The sequence below is a fragment of the Panthera leo genome, chromosome B3 (genome assembly GCF_018350215.1).
Source record: "Panthera leo isolate Ple1 chromosome B3, P.leo_Ple1_pat1.1, whole genome shotgun sequence".
Classification (NCBI taxonomy): Eukaryota; Metazoa; Chordata; class Mammalia; order Carnivora; family Felidae; genus Panthera; species Panthera leo.
Genome location: NC_056684.1, coordinates 116,023,916 through 116,033,229, shown reverse-complemented (window position 1 = coordinate 116,033,229; position 9,314 = coordinate 116,023,916). Strand labels below are relative to the sequence as shown.

The following is a 9,314-nucleotide window of genomic DNA, read 5'->3' as shown; positions in this document are numbered from 1 at the left end:
GATGGGGTCTACTGAAGTCACCATGCTTCCCAAGTTAAATATCTCTAGGAAGGGCGCTTGTCGGCCTATCTTTGGTCAGATGTTCCCTTGGACTGGTTAACTGGGGCCAAGGGGGAAAGGTTATGTTATACAAAACAGTTGATGATTCTGTAGAAGCCATGCTTAGGTGGGGTTGGGGGGGGGGGGAAGGTAACTGAGCAGAGGGTTCACCACCTGGGGGTGGGGTGGGGTGGGGTGGGGTGGGATGGGGGGAGATGGGCAGACAAAATCATGGGTCTGGTATGCCTGACTTTAGCTGGAGAGATGTCAATGGCTCAACTTTAATTTCCTGCCACTTAGCATAGAGTTACTCTTGCTTCTGGGACTCAGATATTATTAAGCCTCATCTCTAGAAAACAAGCCATGGATGTGATAACAAATCCCTGCCTGGACTGCTAAAGCTGGGTAATGTTCTTCACCCTGTACCACATGAGTCCCCACTTTGGTAGCCTGCCTCAGTAACTCAGTCTTTCTAGAACCGGACTCTTTAGGTGCTGGGGTCCTTACCCTGTACCTGGCCCGGGTCCCAAGCTTCACCAGGTGCTGGTGGGTTCCCCAATGCTTCCTGGATCCCCAGATGCATGCCTTTAGTTCCACAGCTGTCCCCCTTTCTGCTGTAGTTAATGGAGGCCTGATTATTGCTCCGAAGGCTATGTTTGAGACAAAGCTCAGTGTGAAGGTTTTGCAGAGTACTGATGGAGGAGTGAAATGAGAAGAAAGGGGGGAGAGTCAGTGTCCCCGGAGACAGTCAGCACCAAAACTGTCTGGGAGAGCTGGGTGACACGAAAAGACCACCTGGGGAGTCATTACTCCCCCCTCCCCCCCAACTTCCTCTTCTCCCCATACTTCTGGGGTAGGGACTTGGAGATGGCTGGAGCGGGTTAGCGTGGTGAAATATGACCCCAAAATCAAATCAAGACTTGACAGCCTCAAACACCACAATAACTAAATCTTGCTGTGGATCCAGCTGTAGATATTTGGCTAGTTTATGAGAAGGCTTGAAGACCACACGCAACGTACAAATCACACGGCAACCCGTAGTCGGCCCTCCAGGGTTTCCCGTTTTCCCAGAGGCGACCCTTCAGAAACCTCCACGGGGGTCTTTGCCACTTCCTGCCCTTCCTAGGGGATGATGGGGTGAAAAGAGGACACGAGTGAAGCCTGCCAGTAGACCAGCAGTGCCAGTCACCTCTCAGACCATCGAACTGCCCCCCCCCCCGCGCCCCCAACGAAGATGTGAAAAGACAGCCCAGGCCCCGTGCAGTTTCTGGAACTCCAGGAATGAGTTCTGAGGCAGAGGCCACAGCCCTTGTGTCGGACCAGAAAGCTAAAGTGGCAGGGTCAGAAAGGCTTCTCCTACTGTCTAGGGGGTAGAGAAATGGTCAAAACATCCAGGTTTTAAAACGCCAGGAATATGAGGAGACATTGATCTCTAATCCCTGGTCTTTAGGGGAAAAAAAAAAAAATCACTAGACTTTTTTTTTTTTAAGCTAACTCTCAAAAGGAAGGGGTGGTAGAGATAATGCTAAAGTTCTAGCCATTTCTCTGTTCTTTCTGAGCGTAGACGGTCAACTGCCGAGTTTTGGTGGAGACAGCGCGGCACAGTAAGAAACTGGGAGGGACCCCAGCTGGGCATTTCTTAGCTGTGGGACCTTGGACAGTTTCTATAACCTTTTGAGCCCTAATCTCTCTATCTAGGAAATGGCCGTACGAATAGAATCTCCCTGATGTGAAAAATGAAAGGAAAGAATGCACTCGAACTCTTGGCTCACTGCGTGGTGCACATGGGGAATCCGAGGAAGGCAGGTGTTTTGTGAGAGGGAGCGGGCAGAAGGTGGAACAGGTGAAAGCAGGCATCACGGGCAGGTGTGGTGGTTGGGCCACAGCCATTCACAGGAAGTTCCCCCTGACGTTCTGCCTTTGTCCTGCTCCTCCAGAAATCTCCAACACCAAGCAGGGGCCTGATGTAGAGCAGGCCCTCGGGCAATGTTTGCCTGCTGGTCAGGGAGAGGTTTGCAGGAGGGAAGGAGGGCAGGCGAGAGAGGAAAGGGCAGAGAAGCAGGAGGGAGACAGCCGTGGGGATGGAGTGACAAAGCCTGAATGGCGGAAAGTGCCCTGTCTTTAGAGCCCCTGTAAAATTAATGGACTTGCTGTAGGTAGAATGGCTTCAAAAGTGCTTTGGAAGCCAGATGGGAAGCTTCTGTCACTGTTTTCACTGCGAGCTCAAGTGAAAACAATGAACCCCATTTTCGCCTGCAGGGAAGGTTCTGGCTCAACCATCCTCTGGCCAGCCTTGCTGAGGTGGAGCCTTCCCAGCCTCTCCGCAGATGCCCCTCTGGCTGGCTACTGCCTCTGGGAGGCTGTCTGGGCAGCAGGCGTGGGGGAAAGTGCTTTGAGGCAGAGCAGGGCAGGGAGGGCTAGATGATCCCCCCTCTCCTGCCAGATGGGCAGGAAACTCCGAAAGCGAACCAAATTCTGAGCCTGGGGGGCTTGGAGCCTTCCTGAGAAGCTGTGGTTCCACACGGAGGCTATTAGAAAACCAAACTGCTGCATAAAGATTCCAGTTACTAATGTGGGGAGAAGAGAAAACCCCAGACCAAGAGGTATGGCAGGGTCCTCCCACCCGCTTTGCATCCCACCCTCTGTCGGGCCCCTTGACCTCCCTGCACCTTTGTTTTTCATCTGCCAGCTTCCCTGACCTCACCTGTGCTGCAAATGACCTTTTGCCTCTCTGTGTCCCCAAGCTATATAGCCCAGCTTTTACCTGACACGTGTTTCACTCACAATCTGCCCTGAAACTTCTTTTTATACTTTAGTCAATTGTTTATACCACTCTTGACACAGATCGTAAGCTCCTCGAAGGCAGGGATTGGTGGGAAACAGTTAATAATGATCCATATTGAATCATTCACTTAACGAGTACTGACCAAGCCCCCCTAGGCACTGTGTTCAGCTCTAGAAATGGAGCAGCGAGCAACTCAGATAAAAATCCCTGCTCTCAGAGTTTTCTTTCTGGTGTGGAAGACAGATGATAATGACAGAACATAAACAAAGAGAATCAAAGCAGGGGTCCTGTGTCACACAACCTGGGGGGGGGGGAGCTATTCCTGCAGAATACAATGTTAATGGCGCTCCCTGGATTGCGGGAGACCAGCTGCCCTGGGGACACGCTATCCCCAGGGTCTGGCCAGATGCCTGATGTGTGGTAAACAGTCTGTCAAGATTGATTGAAGAGTAAGCAAATGAATAAATGAGCGGTCTTTCTCCATGTACTTACGTCTCATAATGTCAGACTCTATCCATTTTTCTCTCCTTTCTGCATATGCTTCCTGCATGCACCTCCTTGAGGTTAGGCAGGGCCACGTGACTAATTCTGTTTGGTGAGATGCCAGAAGTGCCGGGATTCACTTCTGGGCGGGTGCTTGACCCCCCCTCCAGCTTTTTCTCCTCCTGCTGCAGTGACCAAGGTAGCCAGAAGTCCGAGCCCCTGAGCGATTCTGTGGAGCAGAGCAGACCTTCATAGGAATCATTTGCAGGATAAGCCTTTGTTATGTTAAGACACTGAGACTTTGGGGGTTTTTGCTCCCTGGGCACGACCTAAACTACTCTAATGCTCCCACCCTCCTGTAAGCTCTTTGAAGTTCAGGCCACTGGGTCCTTTATTGGGTCCGGCACAGAGGTGATCAGAAATCATTAAAAAAAAAAAGGGTGGGGGGCGGCTGATAGACCAAAAAGTAATGCACTTCAGTAAGTGTTTTTGGGCTTTTGCCTCAGCTGGAATCCCTCAGCTCTTCGGGAAAGTACTTCTGCAGGTCCTGGGCCTGGCCACCATGGCAGGGTTGTTCATTTCCAATGGGTGGGCTCCCTTCTCCCCGCGAGGTCCTCTGCCCGGTGAGGAAGGTAGTGCTGCCCTTTTCCACAAAGGAAAAACAGCACCAGTTTCTCACCATGGGACACAAACCATCTAGAAGAAGGACATGATTTAGGAAAACTCTAGGACCCCAGAGTTGGAGCCATTGGGGTCTTTGCCTACCCAAGCCCCCCAGTGTGGCTCACACAAAACAGAGAGACCCTTGCAGCTGTGCTCTGAGGACAGAGATAGGGACCAAAACGCTCCCTTCCTCCTGGGGTCAAGAAGACACTGCTTCAGACCCATTTCTTAGACCAGGGGTGATCAAACTCGGCAGGCATCTGCACCACCTGGAGGGCCGGTGGGAACACAGACTGTCAGCCCTCACCTCCAGAGTTTCTGCTGCAGTACATCCGGGGTGGGGGCTGAGAATTTGCCTGAGTCCCGGCTGAGGGCTGCTGACCAGAGGGAAGGGCAGATGTGTGTCATCAAGGCAGGCCCCGGATGGGAGCCAGAAGGAACCTGGGGCCGATCTGGGTGCAGAGGTGGCTGTGAAAAACACGTTTGAAAGCGGGTCATTGGATAATGGAAAGAGCACTGGACTGAGAGTCTGAAAACTTGCAGTGTTCTCCCATAAGGCCTTGCAGCTGCTGACCGCCGCCAAGATGGGCCCCTCTGGAGTCAGTTGAAGCCGCTCTCTAACTTCTCTCATGGGCAGACCTGCCAGGTTTCTGGGTGGGTGAGCCCTGCCCAGGGCCCTGCGCCCAGTGCACTATCTGCACCAGACCTGGGACCCAGCCACAAGACGGTGCAAAGTGCCCTGCCATCTTCTTGCTGACTTACTATCCGTGCTCCTGGCGGGGCTGTGCTGTGCCAAGGGTTAGCGTGGGTGGCCGTGACTCACTCAGCCTCTTGGGGAAGCAGATGCAGCTGGTGCTGCCACGGAAACAGGCTAAATCAATCCCAGTCTCCGTAGGGGGCAGAGAACAAGCTGCCTGCAGCCAGTGAGTCGGGGCCGCTCTGGTTCTGTCCTGGGTGCAGCCACCGCACCAGTGAGCACAGCCTGCTCGGAGCGGCCCTGGGAGCCGGGCTGGGGACAGCAGCAACAGAAGCTTGTGCAAGCGCTGGGGCACGCGACAAGGGGCAGACGGGAGGCTGCGTGTGATGGGGACACAGACTGGGATATCTGTGCTTCCAGTGGGGTGGGGAGAGGAGGGGAGAACCTCGCTCTTGACGCTCTTCCTGAACTTTCTGGAAAGGTCTAACTCCTCTGAAGCTGCTCCCTCGCTCGATGACGTGGAGCTGCCCTCCCTCCCAGCTGGCCAGAAATATACCCCCGAGAAGAAGGGGGAAACCGAGGCCAGAGGTTGCAACCACCTCAACAAAGTCCCACAGCTGTCAGAGGCACAGTGAGGCTGGGCTCCTGAACATCGGATTCGCATCGTTTCCGCTGGCCACTGCCTCCCCAGGGAACAATCTGATGGGCCGTGGGCAATTTGCTTTGCCTTGAATATCTGCTCTTCCAGGCAGACGGTAGTGCCGTTGATAACAGGCTCTGCTTTTCCCAAGAACAGCGGTGAGTCTCTAGCCAGCTTTCCCCACCTTCATCAGCTCCTCAGCCAGCAAATGAGTTTCCACTGGCTCCACCAAGCAGTCAGTGGAAATCCGAAGTTTCCAGTGTGCCCAACGTCCTATCATTACAGCCTTAGGCACAGAGCCAGAGCAGGGTGTCCTGGGTCTTCAGACCAGCCTCCCCCAGCCCCTCCACCTGGGTAGGTGAATGTCTACACTCTCCAGGCCCACCTGTGATTCTCTGGCCATCTCCCCTCGTGTCCCCTGTTCCCAGCTGAGGCTTACACCGGGGCGGGGGGCCCAGAGGCCCCTCAGCCTCACAAAGCGACCATTTCCCACTTCCCCAAGACCCTGGCCGCAGACGGGGCTGTGAGCAACCTTCCCTTCCAGGTCGTAGTGGAATAAAGGCCGGCGCTGGGCCCCCACCTCTCTCCTGCCTTTCCCCTCCCATCTCCTGTTTTCCTGCCCTCCCTGTATCTTTGATCCATCAATGATCTCCCTTGTCCTGATTGCTCAACTTCTGCCTTTCTGTGAGTTCCTCCTCAGCCTGTAAACACGTTTCTGCCACTCTCACATAAAAAACCCAAACAACAACAACAAAACCCTAATGAAACCAAATCTGTGTTCCACTCTGGTTACTCTCCTTCCTTAACTGCTTCTCAAACCAGCCTGGGCTTTTCCTCCCCCCTCCCCTACCTCCCAAGGGCTCCCAATGTTTTTCTGTGGTGCCCCGCTCCCCTGCCGGTATCCCCAGTGGGCATATCAGTGGCCGGGGAGGGCTCAGATGTCCCTAATCTGTCTGGACCTCAGGGCACCAGAGGGGGCTGGGACCCTTTCACCCTACCCACCCCCCCCCCCAGCCATGCATCTTCTTTTGAGCCCCAAAGAGCAGTTACACTTGTGTTCAGGTTTCCTGACCCATCTCCTTCAGCCCCAAGGCTCTGCCCTCCCTCCCCACCCCTGCCCCAAGCTGGGTTCTCCACCAGTCTACAGGACCAGCTTAAAAAAAAAAAAAAAGGGATGTCTGATATCCCCTTCATCTTTGGTTTTCCCTACCAAAAACATTTTATCCTCCCCAAGTCAAAGGAGATGGTCTCCCCTGCATGGGAGACAGGCAGGCAGACACCGGAGGGTGTGGACGGTGGGGAGTAGAGCAGGGGCTCCTGAGGGGGGCACTGGCGGCAGAAGCCCACCGCCAAAATTGGCCTTCTGCACTTGGTCAATTCTTACCCATTGGAGCAGAATCCTACCAAAGGGACCACTACAGAGTGGAACACGTTCTCAGTGTCGGAGCTGAAGGGTAGGCTTTGAAAGAGGTGGGAGAAAAGGTTTCCTTTGATCACAGTCTAAGAAGCACCAGGAGGGCAGGGCAGACTGATCTCTTACCAGCTTCGCAAAGTCAGATTTCATGTTTGAGGGCGCACCACGCTGAGTGGCCCTCCCTACCATCGCCCTCCTCCCTGTGCGACTCTGGGTACAGCCAGGGAAGTCCTGGGCTCTGCGGGGCGGGGAGGTGACTCCCACTGGAGTCAGCCCACTGGGACCCTAGGCAGGAAGGGCCTGTGCCTTCCATCAATGCGCTTTGCAGACACAGAAGCTCTCGACTCAAAAGGTGCCGCTGAAAACGGCAGGGCATTTCTGTGACGTCAGAACCCAGGCTGCCAGTTTGCTCTTCCCTGGCTTTTAGTACCCAACTCCCATCCCAAGACTTGGCCAGCCTTCTGGAAACGGCACGGAAAAATCGACATACTTACAGCCTCACATTGATTCTTCCCAAAGCCCTTCCACATAAACCAACATGCAGACTGTCCCATTTCAAAGGGGCCTTATGGCTCAGGGTTCAGTCCCTCTCGTGCAGGATCACTGCCAGATGACCAGTCTGCTGCTCGACTGGTTCCCAGAGGAGAATGCTTTCTGGGTGATTAGGAATCTGTAGAAAGGACTTTGGTAAATGGAAATGTCTTCCTGATTTTGATCTGAAATCTGCCTCCTTGTAACTTCCACCCATCTTGATTCTGCCCCTGGTCCTTGGAAGAACAGGTCTCATCACGCCTCTCACTTGGTCTTGTGGCAGCTGGAGGAGGTGAGATGGGGTTGTTTGCCTCTTACAGAGTGAGGCTGCTTAGCCACACCGAGGGGCTGTGAACAAGCTACAGGTGGAGTTGGAGAGAGAAGCCAGGTGTCTCCACTCCCCAGGCCAGTCCTCCTCCTTCCATTACTCTGCTTTTCTTCTCTTTTCTTTCTTTTTTCTTTTCTTCCTTTCAGAGAGTGAGAGCATGCGAACAAGGGAGAGAAAGAGAGAATTTTAAGAAGGTTCCACGCTCAGCACAAAGCCCGACATGGGACTCAGGGTCACAACCGTGAGATCGTGACATGAGCTGAAACCAAGAGTTGGATGCTCAACCAGCTGAGCCCCCCAGGAGCCCCTTTTACTCTGCGTTTCTTAATCCTTGCCGGTTGGTGCTGTACTGAGCACTTACTATGTGCACCCGGAATACTGTAGGCATTGGACACCTTGCTCCTTTCCAGAGAGCCATCGATTCCAGCTCAGGACACACACACACACACACACACACACACACACACTTCAAAGCATGCGCTCAGCCAGCAGCCTGGGGGCCTCATCTTCATCAGGGGAGGTCAGCCTAGAAAACCAGCTTTCTTCCTTACTTTCAGCTGCTCCCCCAGCACCGGCAGGAAAGGGAAAATGTGGGGAAGCTGATCTTAAACAGAGAAGAGAAGGGCCTGAACTTGAAAGGAAGAAGAAAGGCCTGGAGAAGAGTTTGGAAATGACAGCCGTCAGCGCTGGGCTTGGAAAGACGGCACAGAGAGCTCGTGGGTGTGTGGGTGGGAGGGCTCTCACCGGTGCCAATGCTGAGTCGTGTGGCAGCCGGGAAGCAGGGGAGCGGGGCCCCGAGCGGTGCCCGGACTGCAAACCAGAACCGCAAGGCCTGGTCTCCACAAGGGCAGGTCCTAGCAGCTTCCAAGCGCTTGGGTAACTGGGCCGGGCTCCACCCCAGAGATGTGCCCTCATCCTTCTTAAAGGCACCGTGCTCCTATTTCAATGTCTGCCGTCAGCATTAGCACTCAGCACTTCAGGCTTCACTTTCTGTCCCTTGGATGGCAGCATTTACTCCACCAAATCCTTGAGGCACAGAGACCCGGGCTCTACACTCTGCCGCTTATGGATGCAAGAGCTGACATCTCCTGTTATGGACAAAATCTGTCCTCCACCACCCAAATTCATATGCGAAAGCCCTAAGCCTTAATGTGGTGGTATTAGAAGGCGTGGCCTTCGGGAGGTAATTAGGTTGAGACGAGGTCCTGAGGGTGGAGACCCCATCATGGGATTAGTGCCCAAAGAAGCAGACAGACCAGAGCTTTCTCTTGCTACCATGTAAGGACCCAGCGTGGCATCCAGTTGTCTGCAAGCCAGGACTGTGTCCTCAACCAGGAGCCAAATTTGCCAACACCTTGATCTTGGACTTCCCAGCCTCCAGAATTGACAGAGATTAATGGCTGTTGTTTATAAGTCGCCTTGGCCATGGTATTTTGTTATAGCAGCCTGAGCTAAGACATCCTCTCAGATCCTCAGAAGTAGAACGTGCAGAGATTTGGTAACCCAAACGGCACTACAGAGAAGTCAAGATTTGCCAAGCTCGGTTTCCTATGGCGGAGGGGCAGGGAAGGAGAACTGTCACCTCTGTGACAGCCACCTTTGGCTCTAATCTCTGGCTGTCATCAGGTTGAAGGGCCAGTGTTGGACTCCGGGACTCCCGGTACGGATCTAATGAAAGACAGTTCCAAAGGAGATGAAAATTCCTAAGTGATCGTGGGCTATGGAATTTCAGAC

At 53.7% G+C, this 9,314-nt stretch overlaps 1 long non-coding RNA gene across 1 annotated transcript in view; it reads right to left on the bottom strand.

The window, feature by feature from the left end:
• Positions 1-8,455, bottom strand: part of LOC122221376 — a 16,198-nt gene extending 7,743 nt beyond the window's left edge. Inside the window, exons 1-3 of the long non-coding RNA XR_006203177.1 lie at positions 8,325-8,455; positions 7,216-7,719; positions 3,317-3,536 (exon numbers count right to left, since the gene is read on the bottom strand). This is a non-coding gene — a long non-coding RNA (uncharacterized LOC122221376). The remainder of the gene's footprint in view (positions 1-3,316; positions 3,537-7,215; positions 7,720-8,324) is intronic.
• Between the last annotated feature and the right edge of the window lie 859 nt (positions 8,456-9,314).